Source organism: Ascaphus truei, chromosome 7, assembly GCF_040206685.1.
Source record: "Ascaphus truei isolate aAscTru1 chromosome 7, aAscTru1.hap1, whole genome shotgun sequence".
NCBI lineage: Eukaryota > Metazoa > Chordata > Amphibia > Anura > Ascaphidae > Ascaphus > Ascaphus truei.
The window spans coordinates 33,764,299-33,789,740 of record NC_134489.1 but is presented as its reverse complement, the minus strand read 5'-3'; the positions used below and the strand labels follow the sequence as shown (position 1 = coordinate 33,789,740).

The 25,442-nt window shown below is 46.4% G+C and overlaps 1 protein-coding gene across 2 annotated transcripts in view; it reads left to right on the top strand.

Moving 5' to 3' along the window:
• Positions 1-4,150: 4,150 nt before the first annotated feature.
• ADAMTSL4 (ADAMTS like 4) overlaps positions 4,151-25,442 on the top strand; it is a 176,249-nt gene continuing 154,957 nt past the window's right edge. For both annotated transcript variants that reach the window (XM_075607592.1, XM_075607593.1), the window contains exon 1: positions 4,151-4,816. The gene's annotated coding sequence lies outside the window, so the exon portion shown is untranslated. The remainder of the gene's footprint in view (positions 4,817-25,442) is intronic.

Below are 25,442 nucleotides of genomic sequence, written 5' to 3'. Positions count from 1 at the left end.
TAGAGAGGAAATTGAGCTGTTACTTCTGGGTGAGTTCAACCTCAATTGGCTTGACACTAAAAACAACAAAATCCCAACACAACTCAACTCACTAAATGTAATCCAACTCATTTCCAAACCCACAACCTAAAATCTCACAACCATTCATTACTAGAATGGATCTCATTCTGTTGTCCCAACAAAATCCAATCCACTGGCATGCTACCTGACATTTTCAGTGACCATGCAATAGTGCAGGGATGCGAAAACTGGGTGGCACGAGATTGTGCTTCCCGAAGGCACTTAAATGAAATGCCGGGGAAGCCACGAAGGCGTCTGCAAACTGCTCTTACCTTGGCTCAGACGGCTTCTGGAGACCCGTCGCCGCGGGGTCATGTGACGTCATATTGCCAAGAACGCAGGAGCCGAGGTAAGGGGGGGGGGGGTGGAGAGGGGGACAGCCGGTAGAGGGGTGCAGAGAGAAAAAAAGAAGAAGATTGCGCTCCCCTGCAATAGTGTACTGTGTAAAGAAAATCAAACCACCCAACTCAAGCCCTAAACATTTAGAAATTTTAACCCACAACGTTTTCTGGCTGAGCTTACCAACTGGAAGGACTCCTGATGAAACCGCAATACGGAGAAACGCGTAGAGTGAACCCTGATGAGAGAAGATCACTGTAGGATCGGAGTACCCCAGAGCAGATGACGTCACTTCCGGTTTCCCTTTTGGGTGAGACGCATCAGTGAAACGCACGCCGAGGCGGAGGGGGGACTGATACAGCTGCCTTGCACTGAGATCCGATATGTGATCAAAACGCTTGTATTCTTTTAACACATTGTGAGTGTATTGTACTTTCACTTACAATTTTAATAGAATTTTGCACAGTCTGCACTATGTCCGTTTCCTTATTATTCACCCAAGGTCCTCAGCATCCATCCACGTACACAGACCCACCTACACTACGGGCAGACGGGCTGTCCCTGAAAGATACCTTTATGGGAACATTACTCACCATATATTTGTGAGTACATATCACACAGCACTATAAATATTTATTTATTAATATCACAATACTGCACCATCAGAAAATTTCTTCTGTTTTACATGATTTTGCGCTTCCCGATGATCTTCACCCCTTCCACGTGATCGAGAGAACGACCCCCCACTGGGTTAAGCTGCATTCGCATGTGTTTGTATTAGTATCACTTTATTTTTATTATTTATACACTTGTTTATATAGGGATATTACTCTTGAGCGCCACATTGATATATTATTTTTTTCACTTGAGCTTACCAACTGGCCTTGGTACAGAATCAACGTGGTACCGGAACCTGATTCTGCACTTGATTATTTCCAAACAGAGTTCTTAAAACTCTGTGAGACCCATGCTCTACTACGCAGAATAAGAGTACTGGGCCCACCTTCTGTGGGCTACAACCGGCCTTATTGCGCTTTACCATTTTAGGGATGCCTTGTGAAAAAGATACAAAATAACTGGCACTACCAAGGATCTTAAAAACTACAGACACATGCAGAATACATGCACAAGGCAAACAAGACACGCAAAAGCCCCAAATTACTCTGTCAATCTTCACCAGAATACATCATATCCAGCAAACTTCTGGAAGGTCATCAACAATATATTCCAGCCTTCTAGCCATCAACAACCATCTAATATAAAAAAAAAAAATAGGAGGACACTACTCTGACAAATCACACTGACATAGCGTCAATTAATACTTTGTGGGGTGTGTTACTTCCCTACTATCAAAGCGCAATCCTACATTCATGAAGCCCAACCTCGGAGAACCCCTCTAGCTACAACCCCTCCCACAGTAATTTTCAATTTGTCACAGTATCTGAAGAGGCGATTACGCAGCCAATGTAGACCTGGCCTGGTGCCTATAAAAGTTTCAACTACTTAGAGCCACAACCATTGCCATACCGCCTGCCTCCCAAATCAACTCTATTTTGTCTTTAGGCCATGTCCCACAGGCCTGGAAAACTGCCAGAGTTGTTCCAATCTTCAAAAGTGGGAACAAAAAACATTTTCGCCAACTATAAATTAATCATTCTTCTTCCAATACAATCCAAAGTCATGAAAAAATGTGTCCACTCCCAATTAAGTGATAACTATACCAAGACAAATCTCCCTAGCCAACACCAATTTTGGCTTTCATCTAAACCACTCCTAAAAGGTTGGAACGAGATCCAGTATGGAATGGAACTGGGACAACTCACTGGTGCAATATTCTTAGATTTTGCAAAGCCTTTTGATACTGTTGATCATGTTATCTTTTTAATCAAGCTCCAGTGCTCTGTGATAGAGGAACATGCTTTAAACTGGTTTCATTCCTATCTATCAGGTAGATCCCAACATGTGTTTATCTCAGGCTCTCACTCAACCCCTTGGATATCACCTGCGGTGTCCCGCAAGGCTCTGTTCTGAGGCCCCTACTCTTTTCAGTGTTCATCAATGATCTTACTACAACTTGTAAGGGAGCTTCAATGCACACTTATGCAGATGACGCAATCTTATATGCACACAGCCCTAACCTCTCTGACCTTGAACACATACTTCAATATAATTTCAAGACTTTAATACTAGATTTCCCAAAACAAACTGTTTTTAAACACTGGTGTAATCCATGGACCCCGGGCCAATCGCAGATCGGCCCCCCTACTCTGTACTAGGGTCTGGCTACATGACTTAGTGTGGTGCATACCTGCTGGCAACAGGAGGGCCTGAGTCTCCCGCGATGGTATGGGGGATAGCAGGAACAGGTTTCTGGGGTGGATGCCTTCGTTCTCTTCTAGTGGTGCAGCGCCTCCATCTCTAGTAAGCCCCAGGAATGCGGGGTGGAATCCTTATAGAGAGTATTCCCACACAGGGAGGAGAGATTCCAGTCTCACACGATTGTCTCTTTAAATAGCAGCAGCAGCTCTTTATTCACAGCAGCAATATCAGCAACAACAGCAGCAGTCTCAGCAGTCAGGTACAGGTTGTCTGATCCCCCTAGACTGCTCTCCTTCAGGATGGTATCTTCCCCTGCCACCACCCTGGGCCAAGGGCACCCAGGGTGGGGCTAGCTCTTCCCTCATCCCCTAAACAGGGTGAGAGGTATTGGTCCACCTCACTATCTTTAATTCTAGCAGCTCTACTCAGAGGCTGCTCCTCTTCTCCAGCTGCAACTCTCCATACACTCTCACTAACTAGTCACACTAAATAGGAACTGCACTGCTCTTTATGATCTCAGCAGGCACCGCCCCTGTGCCTCTTGCTTTGACACAGGGTCAGGTGACCTACCTCCACCACTCAGGACCAGTGCTTGAAGTGGGGGAAACCCATGATAACTCCTGGCAGCCTGCCCTTACCAGGGCTTATACCAGGAGGAGGAAAGAACTATAGCCCCATTTCTTACCAGGGCTACACTGGCAAAACTGTAACGATGGTATTTGGAACTAAGGCTGCGTTTCTAAAGCTACCAAAGACAGGGTTACAGATCAGAACTAACTCTAAGGCTCCAGACCCGCTGCACCGCGTCTGCGAGGCAGGCACCGCGTTTCCGAGTTAGGCACCGCGTGCAGCTGAGTTCCCCGGTCTGCAGAAAGCTGCAGGGGGAAAGACGGGGTGGCGTGATGGGGGTGCATCCGTGACGTAACCCGGCAGGTTCGCCCTCCTTGCCTGCACCGCCGGGGGCGTGGCCTAGTGCTCCATCGCGACTCCTGCTTTCAATTTTCTTGAGAGCAGGAGTTTCTCTCGGCTCAGTGCGGCGCCCCCCCCTTACAGCGGGCCCGGCCCCATTGTGGGGCAGCTCTTGTCCCTGCAGCGTCCACCAAGGAGAGGTGACACTCAATGTATTATTTCCTGGTAAAACATTTTATAAATGCATAAATAATAATAAAATATGGACTACAACTCATCAAGGCAGGAACTAATTGTGCCCGTTACATTGCATGTACAGCACTATAGTCACTGTGAGAGCCATATCAGAAATAAAAGACATTACATGCTGTTCTGGGGCTGAAGGGGCTATGATAAGACTCAGATCAGTGAAACTCCCATTCATCAGAAAATGAAACCACGTTCCCCTGTCCTTACTAGAAATAAGAGGGGTGTGTGAGCAGAAAGCAAGGGGTGGGAGTAACAAATTAAAGTTTGAGCCCTCTCAAGCTGCTGTCATTTCGGGAGAGGGAGTAGGAATACGCTCCCTGTATAGTTCATATCTGAGACTCAGCACAGCAGCCCTTCCCCATTAGGCAGAGGGCAGAAAGGCACAAGAAGTGATTAAAGTGGCTGGCAACTTAGAAGAATTGAGGTCGCATTCCAGAGGGGAGTGAAATTGATCAGCTTCAGGCAGAGAGAGGGAGAGAGGGAGGTGTCTCAGCTTCCCAAACTGACTCACTGTGCAGCATAGCCAGGCTGCTGCTGCTGTTGCTGCTGCTGTTGCTGCTGCTGCTCACGTTTTGCTGGCATTGTATGGGACTTTCTTGGGTTTGGAGGTGGAGGGGAATTTGAGTGAACTCACTGAAGGGGGGGAAGCACAGGGACAAGGTGCAATAAGCAGGCGCAGATCCATCTTCAACAGCAAATGCAGAGAAGAAACTTGACATCAAATCCTAGCAGTTGGCCAGAGGCAAGAGAGCTGAGGAGTGAGGAGGGCTTGTAATCTCATGTCTGATTCAGCTGCAGGGGAGTCTGCTGATGCTTTTTATTCTTGTGTGTGCACTTTTAAACTGAGCCTAATTAGGGCAATCAGTGGATGTTTCGTATTGAGTCTTCTCTTCCCCCACATTGCTACGGGAGATTTTCAGTTCAACTTTTGCTTATGAAGGTAGGTCACTGATTTTTGTGTGTTTATATAATAATGATCATTTACTGCTGTAGTGACAGGGTCTGTGCATTCATGATGACAGCACACGACTTGTATGCACCTTTAAAAGATTAGCACATCCAGTGCTGAATGGCTTATTACACACAGATGAAGCACTGCAAAAGTTATGCTACCAGCATAGAGTAACTATTTTAACCCAATCACATAAGGGGATTTGTAAAGCATTCCCTTAACCCTTTCAATGCTTGAGGAGCTTAGCAATTTGATTCAAGCCCTCTGGCTTGAATCAAAATAGAGCTTTAGTACGTACTGCAGTGCAAGAAAATGAGATGTATTCAGTGCAAGTTGTGATGTCTGTATTTATACCATGTTCACAAACATCGGTGCAACTGAGCTCACACATCCCACAGTGTGTAGAAGGGGCACATCTGCACTAAGGACTTAGTACTGTATAAACTCTTGTACATCTATGACTACTGCTGGACCAGTTACAGATGTTAATGACGTGCTATTAAGTTTCATCAACAACAACAAAATATTGATATATGATGTATGACATGTTAACAATGTTCCCTGTTAAACCACATTACAATCGTATTATTCAATGTTGTTCTATGTTAGGTTATTACAAAAGTAGATATCACATCTCGATCTTGCAGAGAATGAATGATCAGCCATCTGAAGGGTTCTCTGGTGGAACTTGAGTTCTTAGATGTTCTAATTATTGAACTTCGTTTTAACTTGTTTGGATGCTTGCATTGTAAAAGCACAATATACATGCCTGCTGCAGGCCTACCAAGCATCACTCATATGAAGTTAGTGTCACTCACTGGATTGCAGTCTCACTCATTCTCAGCTTCAATGGAATCTCATTCTTTGGAGTCCTGTGTATTTCCATCAGTATATGTTGGGCAGTATTAGTAATTAGTCTTCATTCAGTGAATCATCCCTCCATGTCTCCATATCAAATCACTCTAGTGAAGGATTGTCAACTCATGAATGAAGGCACTAACTGCTTGGATGTACATATAATGGGGGGCACACGCAGTCCTCAAGAGCCACCACCAACCGGCCATCTTTTAAGCATGTCCCTGCTTCAGCACCACCACCACCAACCGGCCATCTTTTAAGGATGTCCCTGCTTCAGCACAGGTGACAATCAAATTGAGCCACCTGTGCTGAAGCTGGGATATCCTTAATACCTGGTCTGCTGGTGGCTGTAGAGGACAGAGCTGGGCCTCCCCGGACATATACAGTACCATAGTCTCTGAGTTGGAGGTACATTTCATTCGTGGATTTCGGCATCTGTTCACTTGCACACTGTGCACCTGTGAAAATTCCTGGGTGATCTCCTTGCCAAATACTCTGCAGGTACTGCAGTGTCTGACCCTTCTATGGAAAGAACATACACGTACTATAGATATGTTCTCTTGTACAAGAGCTGCAGTAACCGCACACAAAGCCTCTACAGAGAACTTCATGTTATTCTAATAAAAGCTATAATCTGATGCAGAGTATCAGGGGTACGGAGAAGGTTGTTGGTGAAGACAGGGATTTGCCTAAATTGGAAGAACTGTATTTAATCCCAATGGCCGCTTGTTGCAACCTGAGTCAATATACTTTATCTCCCTGTATCTCTGGGATCGGATATTAGATTGGAAGCTCTTTGGTTTAGGGATTCATTGTGGCTGTAAATTCTGCTACCCAGAGACCAGGGCACACTGTATTAAAGCAAATGATTATGGTTACGTGTTCTCCAGGAATATTACTGCGGCTAGTACAGTATTCTCTCCGGCTGAGGCTCACAATTAGGCTGCAACACATATAATAAGAGACTTATTCCTGTTTCTTGGGGCAGAATGGTTATTTTTGGTTTGTATGTGTTGCTCTGGCAGGGACGGGGTTAAAATATATATATAAGGCGTGCAACTTTCAAAGCCACAAAATAACAAATGGGTGGGGGGTGTCATTCTGTAAAAGCATATGTAAAACCAAAGGCTTTAAACAGGGGTCTCAACTCCAGTCCTCAAGCCCCCACCAAGAGGTCAGGTTTTCAGGATATCCCTGCTTCTGCACAGGTGGCTCAGTCAGTCACTGCTTCAGCATGGGTGGCTCAGTCTTTGAAGGAGCCACTGATGGAGCCACCTGTGCTGAAGCAGGGAGCTTCTTAAAACCTGACCTGTTGGGGAAGCTTGAAAACTGGAGTTAAGAACCCCTGGCCTCCAAGAGTATAAGCTCTTCTGCCCAGGAATCCCTGCATCAGATACTTATTTATGCCAGTCATTTGTAACCTTTATTGAATCTGTATACCGGCGTGATCAAGTTAGCATTCTTCTAATGCAAAGTGTTACGCGCTCTCTCCTATATAACACCACATAATATGGATTAAACCTTAGTAAAGGAAAATGTAGTCGAGTTGAGTTTCAGCCCTACAAAAAATATATATCGTCGTCTCATAGAAGGACTTGATTGGTGCTGGGATGTGCACACCGCTCAGTATTTGAGTGCTGTCCCAGACTGTTTGAGATGTCACATGGAGGAATTGTAAAGGACGAAGAGACGTAGCCTCAGGGTAAATCCGTGGCATGTGAACGATCTGTGCGTGGCCTTGGGCGAGATATTTATTTTCTTACGCTTCCGCTACCTACAATCAGCATGGAAGGGCTGCGAGGCAGGGGCAGTGCCTGCGTCCCATGGCTCTCCAACCAAACACTGCTACCCATACAGCAGCAGCAGCAGCAGACGCATTTGTCTCTGATTTACATTTCAGATACTTGGAGATGGTAACAGCAGGGAGAGACAGGGCAATTTCCAGACACATTTCAACCGCCGGGGTGATTATATGTCTGTTTGGATGCACTGGTGCAGACTGTTTAAGTCTTCATGGTCTGACTCGGGACTTTTACATGTCTACTTAACCGGACATTTTTCTGTGCAGTGTTTTTCAACAGGGGTTCCTAGGAACCATTGGGGTCCTCTGGCATCCCCTAAAGCAGGGGTGCGCAAACTGGGGGGGCGCCGGTTAAAGAGGCCCCCGCACTGAGAGCGCGAGCCTGTTGTACATTTACTTAACGGCTTCAGTCCACGCGTCTCCTTGGCAACGCGGCGTTGCCCGTTACCATGGAGACGTGACGTCAAATTACACCCCTCCTAAGGGGTTCCCTGCAATTTTCAGGTAATTTGACAATTGTACAAAATACCGAAGAATTTACAATGCATGTGATCACAGACGCGCTATTAGAGAGGGTTGGGGTTCCTTACAATACATCTGATCTCAGACGCGCTATTAGAGAGGGTTGGGGTTCCTTACAATACATCTGATCTCAGACGCGCTATTAGAGAGGGTTGGGGTTCCTTACAATGCATCTGATCTCAGGCGCGCTATGAGAAAGGGTTGGGGTTCATTACAATGCATCTGATCTCAGACGCGCTATTAGAGAGGGTTGGGGTTTCTTACAATGCATTTGATCTCAGACGCGCTATTAGAGAGGGTTGGGGTTCCTTACAATGCATCTGATCTCAGACGCGCTATTAGAGAGGGTTGGGGTTCCTTACAATGCATCTGATCTCAGACGTGCTATTAGAGAAGGTTGGGGTTCCTTAGAATGCATTTGATCTCAGACGCGCTATTAGAGAGGGTTGGGGTTCCTTACAATGCATCTGATCTCAAATGGATTGGATTAGAGAGGGTTGGGGTTCCTTACACTGCATCTGATCTCAGACGCGCTATTAGAGAGGGTTGGGGTTCCCTACACTGCATCTGATCTCAGACGCGCTATTAGAGAGGGTTGGAGTTCCTTACACTGCATCTGATCTCAGACGCGCTATTAGAGAGGGTTGGGGTTCCTCAGAATTTCACAATATAGTTATAGGGTTCCTTAACCAAAAAAAAGTGGAGAACCACTGGACTAGGCCTCCACTGTAAACTCGGATGCTGTCTCTTCTTTATACCATTGCTAGGGGCACTTGTTCTAGCTGTAGGAGGTGACAGAGTGTAGTAACCTTGACATGTTTACATTGGTGACTTCACACCGAGGCTGATGAGGATAGTGAGCGGGTAGGGGTAATGTTGACATGTTAAATACCAGAGATGTTCTCTCCCAACTAAACCACACACAGGGAAAAGAAAAACATTGGGATAGCAGACTCTCCTATTAACGTTTTCAGTCTTGTAGGAACCTGCATTAGAATACCTTGCTGACGGATACAGCACTGAAGGTTAAACTGGTAAACAGCACACACCCCTGTCCCATCTCCTGGACCTTGTTCTGTATACAAACCTTGTCTATGTGTCCAGGTTGCTGGCATGTTTGACCTGTGCAGAGGGACTTGCTTTTCTCTGACCTGCTAAACGTTCTCCCTGACACAATGTCCGATGGTTCCTGTAGAAACAGTGTTGGATTCTGTGGAGGTGAGAATGCTGATTGTGAGACTCACCTCATAGGGCAGCTGACTTTCCCCATCATGTAATTGGTGAACTTTTTCATAGAGCTTGATTTGGTTTCCCCTTCACCCCGGCCTGAAGCTTCTTAAACGTCTCCTATGGCCTACAGTTCCCGACACGTGGTGACTCTCCGGTTTCAGGTTGGGTACATTTCTTGCGATTCCTGTTTCTGCAGGAAATATTTTTAATAGCCCTGTATTTAAAGTATTGTGGCCCAGATTTAATAAGCTCTGTTAACCTATTTAAAGGCGCATTGTTTGTCCCTCCTCCATTTTTTTACATGTACAGGGGAGCAGGGGGGTTTCTTTGCAACGGAACTCCATTGGTATCAGATGTGGTGACCCCCTCTGCTTCCTAGAATACTGACGGGGCGAAGGTACCACTGGTAGCATCCCCTCCGGGGGAGGCAGAAATGGAGGTTTAAATCTCCCGTGTCTCAAAGGACCAATAGGAAATTGCGTCATCATCCATCGCAGCTTCCTATTGGCCCGCGTGATGCGGGGGGGATTTAAACCTCCAGGGAGTACCGGGCGGCACCTGCTCCGATAGGTACCTCTGGAAGTAGGAGGCCCCTGGAGCTGAAACTAATGCGGTTCAGCTCCAGAGACCCCTTGTTTCCTATACACCAGCCCTCAAGGGCCACCAACAGGTGATGTATTAGGGATATCCCTGCTTGTGCTGAAGCTGGTAATGATTGAGTCATCTGGGCTGAAGCTGGGACTGATTGAGCCACCTGGGCTGAAGCTGGGATATCCTTAATACCTGGCTGTTTGGTAGCCCTTGAGGACTTCAGTTGGCCACCCCTGCTTTACATATAAAAAGTGGGGTAACAGCAGGAACGTCTCGTCCAACAAAGCGTTAACCCGAGGCAATCAAGCCGCCCTCCCCGTGACCTTTCATGGGCTGCCATTTTATTTCCCGTTAATGACCCCCAAATGCGCCTAAATGATATTCACCCCCTATTCGCCAAGCTTGGTTAAGGTTAATGCCAGGATATAACGTTACATTATCTATGTCCTATTTATCTCTGGCGTTCCTCCCATCCAGACCCTGAAATAGAGCTTCGGCTGGAGCAGACAGAGGGTTAAACGTGGGTGAAAAACGGGAGATAAACTTAAGTTGAATGTGAGGTTATCCCCCCCCCCCAAAAAAACGAGTGATAAAATAGTTAAACTATCTCATAAAATGAGTCTGGGTGGGAGTGACGCCAGGACATAGATAACGCTGCGTTTACCCTATACTAATTAGGTCAATTAGAACCGTTATTTATTTTTTGTTGCATATGACAATTTTAAGGAATAACACATTAACTCCAGGAAAATAACATCCGACGTTGTTTTAGGCAACATCACGTTATTTGTCCTGATGCAACTAATAAGAACAACTTTATTTCATGAAGTCCCAAAGGGACTCAAAGCGCATCACAGTTACAGTATAGCGAAGCACGTCACAGTTACAGTATAGCGAAGCGCGTCACAGTTACAGTATAGCGAAGCGCGTCACAGTTACAGTATAGCGAAGCGCATCACAGTTACAGTATAGCAAAGCACGTCACAGTTACAGTATAGCGAAGCGCGTCACAGTTACAGTATAGCGAAGCACGTCACAGTTACAGTATAGCGAAGCGCATCACAGTTACAGTATAGCAAAGCGCATCACAGTTACAGTATAGCGAAGCGCGTCACAGTTACAGTATAGCGAAGCACGTCACAGTTACAGTATAGCGAAGCGCGTCACAGTTACAGTATAGCAAAGTGTGTCACAGTTGCAGTATAGCAAAGCGTGTCACAGTTGCAGTATAGCAAAGCGCATCACAGTTACAGTATAGCAAAGTGTGTCACAGTTACAGTATAGCAAAGCGTGTCACAGTTACAGTATAGCAAAGTGTGTCACAGTTACAGTATAGCAAAGTATGTCACAGTTACAGTATAGCAAAGTGTGTCACAGTTACAGTATAGCAAAGAGTGTCACAGTTACAGTATAGCAAAGTGTGTCACAGTTACAGTATAGCAAAGTGTGTCACAGTTACAGTATAGCAAAGCGCGTCACAGTTACAGTATAGCAAAGCGGGTCACAGTTACAGTATAGCAAAGTGGGTCACAGTTACAGTATAGCAAAGGGTGTCACAGTTGCAGTATAGCGAAGCGCGCCACAGATACAGTATAGCGAAGCGCGTCACAGTTACAGTATAGCGAAGCGCGTCTCAGTTACAGTATAGAGAAGCGCGTCACAGTTACAGTATAGCGAAGTGCGTCACAGTTACAGTATAGCGAAGCGCGTCACAGTTACAGTATAGAGAAGCGCGTCACAGTTACAGTATAGAGAAGCGCGTCACAGTTACAGTATAGAGAAGCGCGTCACATTTGCAGTATAGCGAAGTGCATCAGTTGCAGTATAGCGAAGCGCGTCACAGTTGCAGTATAGCGAAGCGCGTCACAGTATAGCGAAGCGCGTCACAGTTGCAGTATAGCGAAGTGCGTCACAGTTGCAGTAAAGTGAAGCGCGTCACAGTTGCAGTATAGCGAAGCACGTCACAGTTACAGTATAGCGCGCGGGGTACGCAGTGTCAGATTTCCCATTAGGTCCGGGCCTAAGGCTGAGGCCCCAGTACCTCCGCTGCACGCGCGCCCGCGAGAATGGCGGCGCGTGCAGCCGATTTCCCAGTCTGCAGTGAGCTGCAGGAAGAGAGACCAGGGGGGGGTGGCGGGGGAGTGATTGGGGCGCGGCCATGACGTCACCCGGCAGGTTCGCCCTCATTGGCTGAACCGTCGGGGGGCGTGGCTTAGCGCTCCGTGGTGAGTCCTGCTCTCAATTCTATTGACCAAATAGGAGGGTACTTTGCCTGTGTCGGTCGCCTCCTTGGTGCTGCTCTCCTGCTCTTTTGGAATCCCAGCGTCAAATAGCCCTGCGGACGCACACCACCGTGATGTAACAGGTCGTCTTGTTGCCATGGCAATGTATCACACTGTAACGCGATGTTTCACAATGTAGCGCAATGTGTCACACGGTAACGCGATGTTTCACAATGTAGCGCAATGTGTCACACTGTATCGCAATTTCATTTACATGCCTGAGGGACAAACACGGGGGCTCTGCAACCACGCGCCCCCCTTAGAAAATCCCACGTGCCCCCTGGTGGGCGTGCCCCCAGTTTGCGCACCGCTGGTCTACAGTACAGTACAGACAGAGTGCATGGCGTGGCCTGCGCCTGTCGCCAGAGCGATGTGTGCACACTAGATGGGGAGGCGTCCGGAGACGTCACCAGGCTGGTTCGCCCTCATTGGCTAAAACCGCACATGTGACACGCAAAAAAAAACCGAAATGATTTGTCGGCTCAAAATTCCGCGGTCGCTCTTCATCGCGTGCACTATGGCCAGCCCAAAAGAGCTGCTGCATTTTGTTCCGCGTCGTTGCGCGCACTGTAATCGCAGCCTGAGATGTCAGATGGGAAGAGACTGCAACTGTGTACAAATCACAGCTCTGTGTAAACACGCGGCGATCTGCACTGGGAGGCTCTCCGCTGGACAGATGGTGCCAATCACTTGTGGCCTCCTGGAATAGCTGTGTAAAGGTCAGGGGAAGTCCCAGTACAGTATTTGCGATGACTAAACTCCTCAATTCGGGCTGGGATTCCTTTCTGATCGGGTGTGGCGCACCAGGCATGGGATGCAGCTGGACCGCGTACACCAGGGGTGGTCAACGCCAGCCTTCAAGGGGCCACCAACAGGTCAGGTTTTCAGGATATCCCAGCTTCAGCACAGGTGGCTCAATCAGTGGCTCGGTGAAAAACTGCGGCAGGAATATCCTGAAAACCTGACCTGTTGGTGGCCGTTGAGGACTGGAGATGGCCACCCAAAGCTTACTTTTTAGAGATCACCCAGAGGAGATGTCCTGTTTATGGGGACAGAAGAAGAATATCCCGCTCTCTCACAACGGCTGTTTTTGGCTTGAAACCACGGAACGGTTAAAATGTGGCTCTGCTCAGAGAAATATGCTCAAGATGTAAAGGGCATAAAAAGCTAAGTGTTCAGGAAGGGACGGGACGAATCTATTCCAGATCCCTTTTGTTATCTTTTTTAGTAAGAACAAGTGTGTCTGTAAAGTCAATCGCCATGTCCTTTTCGGGCATTAAATTGACAATTTGGGGGGGAAAGGTATCTTGTTACTGTATGTCGGTGTAGCAGTGTAATTTACATGCTATCAAGTAATAGGAGTTAATAAATAAGCATTTATGCTACTGTATGTATTAATCGTTCCTGCGGAATGAGATAATACTTACTGCATTTAAAAAACGATGTTTAATACACGGAGCATGCTTGGGTTGCTATGGCAGGATTTAGATGCCTCCGTGGCAGTACAAGAGTTGTCACAGCAAATTATCCCAAATAGGAAAGTGTTGCAGTGTTCCCAGCAGGACACTGCAGCTGGGGTGAAAGCTGTACCAATAGACCATGTAACCTGTAGGAATATAAGGTTACATTGTGGCTGCTGACTTACACAGACTGAAGGATTCATTGCGTGAACCCAGAGGGCAGGATATTCGCTGATCAATCGCAGGAGAATCGATCGGCAGCTTAATCATGGGTGCTCAACTCCACTCCTCGAACCCCCCCTCACCCCCCCCCACAGGTCAGGTTTTCAGGATATCCCAGCTTCAGCACAGGTGGCTCAATCAGCCCTTGCTTCAGCACATGTTGCTCACTGAGTCCCTGCTTCGGCACAGGTGGTTCAATCAATCCCAGTTTCAGCACAGGTGGCTCATTCAGAGGCTCAGTTTTTGACTGAGTCTCTGATTGAGCCACCTGTGCTGAAGCTGGGATATCCTGAAAACCTGATCTCCTGGGGGGGTCTTGAGGACTGCAATTGAGCCCTGGCCTGTTGGGGGGAGGGGGGGGGGAGGGGAGGGGGGCTTGAGGACTGGTATTAAGCACCCCTGCCCTACGTGCCAGTCGGCCTGCTACTCCGATTATTTAATGAAGCAATATGGCTGGCAGAGGGGATTTCCTTCCCTGGTTATATGAATCCCCAGTCTCATGAGAATGGAACGTGGCAGGGATGGCACCCACAACGTGGTTTTTATGTGAGCACCAGTTTCCGTGGCAGGAGCTTTGGTTTCATAGAATATAAAGTGAGCGCCAATGGAAGAAAAAACCGTGAAAGGTTGGAGCGAAACAAACGTGAAGCTGCTAACGCCAAGAAATATCTAAGATGTGTGGGCACGGAGCCTAGAAACTGTTGCTTGACACCCAAAAAAGTATGGCCATCACATTTGTGGCATCTCAAAAAGAAACCTTTTGTCCTCACATGACTCCAAATGAACAAGCTGTTGACCTTACCTGCACCCAGAAATACGCTCCGAATCACTGGCGCGGGCTCTGATTGTTTTCTTTATAGTAAGTGGAATGAATCACAGGGTTTGAGCTGTCTTGGTCTTGGATGTGATCCCTGTAGCTCAAGGATTCTGATGTGCAATGAGACTTTACTACTGTGTGTGCTCAGCCCGCCGGGAGCATAGTGGCAGGCGAGCCTGTGCTAGGCACGTAATATAGTGGGCGCGCGCCTGTGCGAACGCTCGTGCACGTGACGCACACTTTTTGTGTGCATGGTCTGTGCTGCTGTGAGGGACAGGCTTGGAAGGGTACTGTGTGTGTGTGTCACTGTGTGTTTGTGTGTCACTGGGGAAGTTGTGTGTCTGTGTGTGTGTGTATATTATTTTTTTTTTTTAAAAGACATGCTGTGAGGAATTATTTATTAATATTGTGCAACTTTGATAAATATATACACATACATACACACACACATACACATACATATATACACACACACATACACACACATATATACATATATACACACACACACACACATATATACACACACACACATACACACACATACATATATACACACACACACATACATATATACACAGATACAAATATACACACACATACACACACACACACACACACACACACACACACATATGTATGTATGTATATATATACAGGCATACCCCACTTTAAGTACACTCACTTTAAGTACACTCGCGAGTAAGGACATATCGCCCAATAGGCAAACGGCAGCTCGCGCATGCGCCTGTCAGCACGTCCTGAACAGCAATACCGGCTCCCTACCTGTACCGAAGCTGTGTGCAAGCGGGGAGACTATAGAGCCTGGTACAAATGCGTTATTTACATCATTTATGCACGTATATATGACGCTTGCAGTACAGTACATGCATCAAGTGGGGAAAAGGGAGTGCTTCACTTTAAGTACATTTTCGCTTTACATACATGCTCTGGACCCATTGCGTACGTTAATGCGGGGTATGCCTGTATATATATATATATATATATATATATATATATATATATATATATATATATATATATATATATATACACACACATACACACACATACACACACATACACACACATACACACACATACACACACATACACACACATACACACACACACTGCAGACTCTAAGAGGAGCGGCGTGAATACTTACTTTTCGGAGACTTCCCCCCGATCGCCCGGCTCCACGCTCACTGCCGTGCGCGCGCGGCCCTAGCATACAATGGCTGGCTAACCACAGCCAGCTATAAGTGCTGCGCGCACGGTGCAGCAAGCGCGCCCACTGTATTACAGGCCTTAATGGCACCCATCCCCCAGGGAATAGAAGAGACGGCCGCCTGACATGCTCCTCCATTCTGATTATCGCAAGACATTTTGCTCTTCTTTCCGATCCCATGTACTTAGCCCACAAGCTGCAGACCCTCAAACATTGGGCGCAGGGAAAGAGGTACACTGCTGTGCGTCTGCCATTGTAGCATACAGGAGCTTACAAGCAAACACTTCAGTTTATTATATACAAAGATGATTTTACCAATAAAACCCGTGTATTTCTGGATTATTTGTATGTACTGATATGTGCAAATAAAATAGAAGTAGAGATAATCTTCCCATAAGGCTTGGTGCCCGCTTGCTACTGTAGCGCCCGCTATGGCTTAAGCCAGTGTTCGCGTCAATGCAGCGTGCGGGCGCGTGCAAGCGGGAGGGGGCGCGCGTTGCGTGCGAAATCAGTTAAGCTGATTTCTCAGCGCGACTGACGGGTCACGTGAGCTGGTTCACCGAACCAGCTCCGTGACGCCCCTAGGAACGCCCCCCGACGGCCCGTCGACCATGGCCAGGGAAAGCACCCGCTTTCCCACAGCCTCCGCACGCCTCAGCGCGGGCAAAGGCACTATGGCTCGGGCCTATATCAGCTGAAGGTTCTGAGCTTCAACCAATGGGAGACAGGCAGCGGAGCTCTCCTCCGCGCTCACACATGAGCAGCTGGTTTTAATAGGACATACACAATAGGGACAGTATCTGCTAAATAGGGACAGTTGGAGGCTGTGAAACTACAATTATTTGTCCTTGATGTGCCTGATTCTGTACCATGATGAGCTACTGTATGTGAAACGTAAGCTTTACTGTTATATTGATGCGAGAGAGACTTTTTGTTACATGCATCTTCCGTACCAATGTATCGAGGTGCATTCCATGTGCCTGATCTCCTTTGGTGTGTGCGTCAGTGGGAACTAGGGAGGAGTCGCCAACAGATGGGAGATATTACATTCTCATTCTGCATCCATCATTTTTCATACTTTGTGTCAAGAAACCTGGCATATCTGAGGCCGTGTGGACCCTCTAACACAGGGGGGGCTCAACTGCAGTCCTCAAGACCCCCCCAAGAGATCAGGTTTTCAGAATATCCCTGCTTCAGCACAGGTGGCTCAATCAGTGGCTCAGTCGGAGAATGATACAAAGTGAAGCAGAGAAACATGCGGTTTGCGGGAGAATGATACAAAGTGAAGCGGAGAAAAATGCGCTTTGCGGGACAATGATACAAAGTGAAGAGCAGGCACATGCGCTTTGCGGGACAATGATACAAAGTGAAGCAGAGGAACATGCGCTTTGCGGGAGAATGATACAAAGTGAATCAGAGAAACATGCGCTTTGCTGGAGAATGATACAAAGTGAAGCGGAGGAACATGCGCTTTGCGGGACAATGATACAAAGAGAAGCAGAGAAACATGCGCTTTGAGGGAGAATGATACAAAGAGAAGCAGAGAAACATGCGCTTTGAGGGAGAATGATACAAAGAGAAGCAGAGAAACATGCGCTTTGCGTGAGAATGATACAAAGAGAAGCATAGAAACATGCGCTTTGCGGGAGAATGATACAAAGTGAAGCAGAGAAACATGCGCTTTGAGGGAGAATGATACAAAGTGAAGCAGAGAAACATGCGCTTTGCGGGAGAATGATACAAAGTGAAGCGGAGGAACATGCGCTTTGCGGGAGAATGATACAAAGTGAAGCAGAGGAACATGCGCTTTGCGGGAGAATGATACAAAGTGAAGCAGAGAAACATGCGCTTTGCAGGAGAATGATACAAAGTGAAGCAGAGAAACATGCGCTTTGCGGGAGAATTATACAGGGTGAAGCAGAGAAACATGCACTTTGCGGGAGAATGATACAAAGTGAAGCAGAGAAACATGCACTTTGCTGGAGAATGATACAGGGTGAAGCAGAGAAACATGCGCTTTGCGGGAGAATGATACAAAGTGAAGCGGAGGAACATGCGCTTTGCTGGAGAATGATACAAAGTGAAGCAGAGAAACATGCGCTTTGCGGGAGAATGATACAAAGTGATGCAGAGAAACATGCGCTTTGCGGGAGAATGATACAAAGTGAAGCAGAGAAACATGCGCTTTGCGGGAGAATGATACAAAGTGAAGCAGAGAAACATGCGCTTGCGGGAGAATGATACAAAGTGAAGCAGAGAAACATGCGCTTTGCGGGAGAATGATACAAAGTGAAGCAGAGAAACATGCGCTTTGCTTGAGAATGATACAAAGTGAAGCAGAGGAACATGCGCTTTGCTGGAGAATGATACAAAGTGAAGCAGAGGAACATGCGCTTTGCTTGAGAATGATACAAAGTGAAGCAGAGGAACATGCGCTTTACGGGAGAATGATACAAAGTGAAGCAGATAAACATGCGCTTTGCGGGAAAATGATACAAAGTGAAGCAGAGGAACATGCGCTTTGCGGGAGAATGATACAAAGTGAAGCAGATAAACATGCGATTTGCTGGAGAATGATACAGGGTGAAGCAGAGAAACATGCACTTTGCGGGAGAATGATACAAAGTGAAGCAGAGGAACATGCGCTTTGCAGGAGAATGATACAAAGTGAAGCAGAGGAACATGCGCTTTGCGGGAGAATGATACAAAGTGAAGCAGAGGAACATGCGCTTTGCGGGAGAATGATACAAAGTGAAGCAGAGAAACATGCACTTTGCTGGAGAATGATACAAAGTGAAGCAGAGGAACATGCGCTTTGCGGGAGAATGATACAAAGTGAAGCAGAGGAACATGCGCTTTGCGGGAGAATGATACAAAGTGAAGCGGAGGAACATGCGCTTTGCGGGAGAATGATACAAAGTGAAGCAGAGGAACATGCGCTTTGCGGGAGAATTATACAAAGTGAAGCAGAGAAACATGCGCTTTGCGGGAGAATGATACAAAGTGAAGCAGAGAAACATGCGCTTTGCAGGAGAATGATACAAAGTGAAGCAGAGAAACATGCGCTTTGCGGGAGAATTATACAGGGTGAAGCAGAGAAACATGCACTTTGCGGGAGAATGATACAAAGTGAAGCAGAGAAACATGCACTTTCCGGGAGAATGATACAAAGTGAAGCGGAGGAACATGCGCTTTGCGGGAGAATGATACAAAGTGAAGCGGAGGAACATGCGCTTTGCTGGAGAATGATACAAAGTGAAGCAGAGAAACATGCGCTTTGCGGGAGAATGATACAAAGTGATGCAGAGAAACATGCGCTTTGCGGGAGAATGATACAAAGTGAAGCAGAGAAACATGCGCTTTGCGGGAGAATGATACAAAGTGAAGCAGAGAAACATGCGCTTGCGGGAGAATGATACAAAGTGAAGCAGAGAAACATGCGCTTTGCGGGAGAATGATACAAAGTGAAGCAGAGAAACATGCGCTTTGCTTGAGAATGATACAAAGTGAAGCAGAGGAACATGCGCTTTGCTGGAGAATGATACAAAGTGAAGCAGAGGAACATGCGCTTTGCTTGAGAATGATACAAAGTGAAGCAGATAAACATGCGCTTTGCGGGAGAATGATACAAAGTGAAGCAGATAAACATGCGCTTTGCGGGAAAATGATACAAAGTGAAGCAGAGGAACATGCGCTTTGCGGGAGAATGATACAAAGTGAAGCAGATAAACATGCGATTTGCTGGAGAATGATACAGGGTGAAGCAGAGAAACATGCACTTTGCGGGAGAATGATACAAAGTGAAGCAGAGGAACATGCGCTTTGCAGGAGAATGATACAAAGTGAAGCAGAGGAACATGCGCTTTGCGGGAGAATGATACAAAGTGAAGCAGAGGAACATGCGCTTTGCGGGAGAATGATACAAAGTGAAGCAGAGAAACATGCACTTTGCTGGAGAATGATACAAAGTGAAGCAGAGGAACATGCGCTTTGCGGGAGAATGATACAAAGTGAAGCAGAGGAACATGCGCTTTGCGGGAGAATGATACAAAGTGAAGCAGATAAACATGCGATTTGCTGGAGAATGATACAGGGTGAAGCAGAGAAACATGCACTTTGCGGGAGAATGATACAAAGTGAAGCGGAGGAACATGCGCTTTGCTGGAGAATGATACAAAGTGAAGCAGAGGAACATGCGCTTTGCGGGAGAATGATACAAAGTGAAGCAGAGAAACATGCGCTTTGCTGGAGAATAATACAAAGTGAAGCAGAGAAACATGCGCTTTGCGGGAGAATGATACAAAGTGAAGCAGAGAAACATGCGCTTTGCGGGAGAATGATACAAAGTGAAGCAGAGGAACATGCGCTTTGCGGGAGAATGATACAAAGTGAAGCAGATAAACATGCGCTTTGCGGGAAAATGATACAAAGTGAAGCAGAGGAACATGCGCTTTGCGGGAGAATGATACAAAGTGAAGCAGAGGAACATGCGCTTTGCGGGAGAATGATACAAAGTGAAGCAGAGAAACATGCGCTTGCGGGAGAATGATACAAAGTGAAGCAGAGAAACATGCGCTTTGCGGGAGAATGATACAAAGTGAATGAGAGAAACATGCGCTTTGCTTGAGAATGATACAAAGTGAAGCAGAGGAACATGCGCTTTGCGGGAGAATGATACAAAGTGAAGCAGAGGAACATGCGCTTTGCTTGAGAATGATACAAAGTGAAGCAGAGGAACATGCGCTTTGCGGGAGAATGATACAAAGTGAAGCAGATAAACATGCGCTTTGCGGGAAAATGATACAAAGTGAAGCTGAGGAACATGCGCTTTGCGGGAGAATGATACAAAGTGAAGCAGAGAAACATGCGCTTTGCGGGAGAATGATACAAAGTGATGCAGAGAAACATGCGCTTTGCGGGAGAATGATACAAAGTGAAGCAGAGAAACATGCGCTTTGCGGGAGAATGATACAAAGTGAAGCAGAGAAACATGCGCTTTGCGGGAGAATGATACAAAGTGAAGCGGAGGAACATGCGCTTTGAGGGAGAATTATACAAAGTGAAGCAGAGGAACATGCGCTTTGAGGGAGAATTATACAAAGTGAAGCAGAGGAACATGCGCTTTGCGGGAGAATGATACAAAGAGAAGCAGAGAAACATGCGCTTTGCGGGAGAATGATACAAAGTGAAGCAGAGAAACATGCGCTTTGCAAGGGAATGATACAAAGTGAAGCAGAGAAACATGCGCTTTGCAAGAGAATGATACAAAGTGAAGCGGAGGAACATGCGCTTTGCTGGAGAATGATACAAAGTGAAGCAGAGAAACATGCGCTTTGCAAGAGAATGATACAAAGTGAAGCAGAGGAACATGCGTTTTGCAGGAGAATGATACAAAGTGAAGCAGAGAAACATGCGCTTTGCAAGAGAATGATACAAAGTGAAGCAGAGAAACATGCGCTTTGAGGGAGAATTATACAAAGTGAAGCAGAGAAACATGCGCTTTGCGGGAGAATGATACAAAGTGAAGCAGAGGAACATGCGATTTGCTGGAGAATGATACAAAGTGAAGCAGAGGAACATGCGCTTTGCGGGAGAATGATACAAAGTGAAGCGGAGGAACATGCGCTTTGCGGGAGAATGATACAAAGTGAAGCATAGAAACATGCGCTTTGCGGGAGAATGATACAAAGTGAAGCGGAGGAACATGCGCTTTGCGGGACAATGATACAAAGTGAAGCAGAGAAACATGCGCTTTGCGGGAGAATGATACAAAGTGAAGCAGAGAAACATGCGCTTTGCGGGAGAATGATACAAAGTGAAGCAGAGAAACATGCGCTTTGCGGGAGAATGATACAAAGTGAAGCAGAGAAACATGCGCTTTGCGGGAGAATGATACAAAGTGAAGCAGAGAAACATGCGCTTTGCGGGAGAATGATACAAAGTGAAGCAGATAAACATGCGCTTTGCGGGAAAATGATACAAAGTGAAGCAGAGGAACATGCGCTTTGCGGGAGAATGATACAAAGTGAAGCAGATAAACATGCGATTTGCTGGAGAATGATACAGGGTGAAGCAGAGAAACATGCGCTTTGCGGGAGATGGATACAAAGTGAAGCAGAGGAACATGCGCTTTGCTGGAGAATGATACAAAGTGAAGCAGAGGAACATGCGCTTTGCTGGAGAATGATACAAAGTGAAGCAGAGGAACATGCGCTTTGCGGGAGAATGATACAAAGTGAAGCAGAGGAACATGCGCTTTGCGGGAGAATGATACAAAGTGAAGCAGATAAACATGCGCTTTGCGGGAAAATGATACAAAGTGAAGCAGAGGAACATGCGCTTTGCTGGAGAATGATACAAAGTGAAGCAGATAAACATGCGCTTTGCGGGAAAATGATACAAAGTGAAGCAGATAAACATGAGCTTTGCGGGAGAATGATACAAAGTGAAGCAGAGGAACATGCGCTTTGCTTGAGAATGATACAAAGTGAAGCAGAGGAACATGCGCTTTGCTGGAGAATGATACAAAGTGAAGCAGAGGAACATGCGCTTTGCTTGAGAATGATACAAAGTGAAGCAGAGGAACATGCGCTTTGCGGGAGAATAATACAAAGTGAAGCAGATAAACATGCGCTTTGCGGGAAAATGATACAAAGTGAAGCAGAGGAACATGCGCTTTGCGGGAGAATGATACAAAGTGAAGCAGATAAACATGCGATTTGCTGGAGAATGATACAGGGTGAAGCAGATAAACATGCGCTTTGCGGGAGAAGGATACAAAGTGAAGCAGAGGAACATGCGCTTTGCTGGAGAATGATACAAAGTGAAGCAGAGGAACATGCGCTTTGCTGGAGAATGATACAAAGTGAAGCAGATAAACATGCGCTTTGCAGGAGAATGATACAAAGTGAAGCAGAGGAACATGCGCTTTGCGGGAGAATGATACAAAGTGAAGCAGAGGAACATGCGCTTTGCGGGAGAATGATACAAAGTGAAGCAGAGAAACATGCACTTTGCTGGAGAATGATACAAAGTGAAGCAGAGGAACATGCGCTTTGCGGGAGAATGATACAAAGTGAAGCAGAGGAACATGCGATTTGCTGGAGAATGATACAGGGTGAAGCAGAGAAACATGCACTTTGCGGGAGAATGATACAAAGTGAAGCAGAGAAACATGCACTTTGCTGGAGAATAATACAAAGTGAAGCAGAGGAACATGCGCTTTGCGGGAGAATGATACAAAGTGAAGCAGAGGAACATGCGATTTGCTGGAGAATGATACAGGGTGAAGCAGAGAAACATGCACTTTGCGGGAGAATGATACAAAGTGAAGCGGAGGAACATGCGCTTTGCGGGAGAATGATACAAAGTGAAGCGGAGGAACATGCGCTTTGCTGGAGAATGATACAAAGTGAAGCAGAGAAACATGCGCTTTGCGGGAGAATGATACAAAGTGATGCAGAGAAACATGCGCTTTGCGGGAGAATGATACAAAGTGAAGCAGAGGAACATGCGCTTTGCGGGAGAATGATACAAAGTGAAGCAGAGAAACATGCGCTTTGCGGGAGAATGATACAAAGTGAAGCAGAGAAACATGCGCTTGCGGGAGAATGATACAAAGTGAAGCAGAGAAACATGCGCTTTGCGGGAGAATGATACAAAGTGAAGCAGAGAAACATGCGCTTTGCTTGAGAATGATACAAAGTGAAGCAGAGGAACATGCGCTTTGCTGGAGAATGATACAAAGTGAAGCAGAGGAACATGCGCTTTGCTTGAGAATGATACAAAGTGAAGCAGAGGAACATGCGCTTTACGAGAGAATGATACAAAGTGAAGCAGATAAACATGCGCTTTTCGGGAAAATGATACAAAGTGAAGCAGAGGAACATGCGCTTTGCGGGAGAATGATACAAAGTGAAGCAGATAAACATGCGATTTGCTGGAGAATGATACAGGGTGAAGCAGAGAAACATGCACTTTGCGGGAGAATGATACAAAGTGAAGCAGAGGAACATGCGCTTTGCAGGAGAATGATACAAAGTGAAGCAGAGGAACATGCGCTTTGCGGGAGAATGATACAAAGTGAAGCAGAGGAACATGCGCTTTGCGGGAGAATGATACAAAGTGAAGCAGAGAAACATGCACTTTGCTGGAGAATGATACAAAGTGAAGCAGAGGAACATGCGCTTTGCGGGAGAATGATACAAAGTGAAGCAGAGGAACATGCGCTTTGCGGGAGAATGATACAAAGTGAAGCAGATAAACATGCGATTTGCTGGAGAATGATACAGGGTGAAGCAGAGAAACATGCACTTTGCGGGAGAATGATACAAAGTGAAGCGGAGGAACATGCGCTTTGCTGGAGAATGATACAAAGTGAAGCAGAGGAACATGCGCTTTGCGGGAGAATGATACAAAGTGAAGCAGAGAAACATGCGCTTTGCTGGAGAATAATACAAAGTGAAGCAGAGAAACATGCGCTTTGCGGGAGAATGATTCAAAGTGAAGCAGAGAAACATGCGCTTTGCGGGAGAATGATACAAAGTGAAGCAGAGGAACATGCGCTTTGCGGGAGAATGATACAAAGTGAAGCAGATAAACATGCGCTTTGCGGGAAAATGATACAAAGTGAAGCAGAGGAACATGCGCTTTGCGGGAGAATGATACAAAGTGAAGCAGAGGAACATGCGCTTTGCGGGAGAATGATACAAAGTGAAGCAGAGAAACATGCGCTTGCGGGAGAATGATACAAAGTGAAGCAGAGAAACATGCGCTTTGCGGGAGAATGATACAAAGTGAATTAGAGAAACATGCGCTTTGCTTGAGAATGATACAAAGTGAAGCAGAGGAACATGCGCTTTGCGGGAGAATGATACAAAGTGAAGCAGAGGAACATGCGCTTTGCTTGAAAATGATACAAAGTGAAGCAGAGGAACATGCGCTTTGCGGGAGAATGATACAAAGTGAAGCAGATAAACATGCGCTTTGCGGGAAAATGATACAAAGTGAAGCAGAGGAACATGCGCTTTGCGGGAGAATGATACAAAGTGAAGCAGAGAAACATGCGCTTTGCGGGAGAATGATACAAAGTGATGCAGAGAAACATGCGCTTTGCGGGAGAATGATACAAAGTGAAGCAGAGAAACATGCGCTTTGCGGGAGAATGATACAAAGTGAAGCAGAGAAACATGCGCTTTGCGGGAGAATGATACAAAGTGCAGCAGAGAAACATGCGCTTTGCTTGAGAATGATACAAAGTGAAGCAGAGGAACATGCGCTTTGCAGGAGAATGATACAAAGTGAAGCGGAGGAACATGCGCTTTGAGGGAGAATTATACAAAGTGAAGCAGAGGAACATGCGCTTTGAGGGAGAATTATACAAAGTGAAGCAGAGGAACATGCGCTTTGCGGGAGAATGATACAAAGAGAAGCAGAGAAACATGCGCTTTGCGGGAGAATGATACAAAGTGAAGCAGAGAAACATGCGCTTTGCAAGGGAATGATACAAAGTGAAGCAGATAAACATGCGCTTTGCAGGAGAATGATACAAAGTGAAGCAGAGAAACATGCGCTTTGCTGGAGAATGATACAAAGTGAAGC